At 50.5% G+C, this 305-nt stretch overlaps 1 non-coding gene across 1 annotated transcript; it reads left to right on the top strand.

Moving 5' to 3' along the window:
• The first annotated feature begins 111 nt into the window (after positions 1–111).
• Positions 112–230, top strand: LOC111476052. Its single transcript, XR_002716868.1, has one exon. It is a non-coding gene; the product is annotated as a 5S ribosomal RNA (ribosomal RNA).
• Positions 231–305: the final 75 nt, after the last annotated feature.

Below are 305 nucleotides of genomic sequence, written 5' to 3'. Positions count from 1 at the left end.
AGTTCTTTTCTTCCTTTCTCTACAAATGAGAACCTCCCCTGCTCACGCCCATCGCGTTTCGATCATGCCGCCCCGCATGCGTTAAATCCGATTTTGTGCTCATGGCATGTCGGGTGCGATCATACCAGCACTAATGCACCGGATCCCATCAGAACTCCGCTGTTAAGCGTCCTTGGGAGAGAGTAGTACTAAGTTGGGTGACCACTTGGGAAGTCCTCGTGTTGCACCCCTTTTTTTCTTTCAATTTCTTCCTTTCTCTACAAATGAGAACCTCCCCCGCTCACGCCCATCGCGTTTCGATCATG

Source organism: Cucurbita maxima, unplaced genomic scaffold (genome assembly GCF_002738345.1).
Source record: "Cucurbita maxima cultivar Rimu unplaced genomic scaffold, Cmax_1.0 Cma_Scf04796, whole genome shotgun sequence".
In the NCBI taxonomy this organism is placed as follows: domain Eukaryota; kingdom Viridiplantae; phylum Streptophyta; class Magnoliopsida; order Cucurbitales; family Cucurbitaceae; genus Cucurbita; species Cucurbita maxima.
This window is presented reverse-complemented; position numbering and strand designations above follow the sequence as displayed.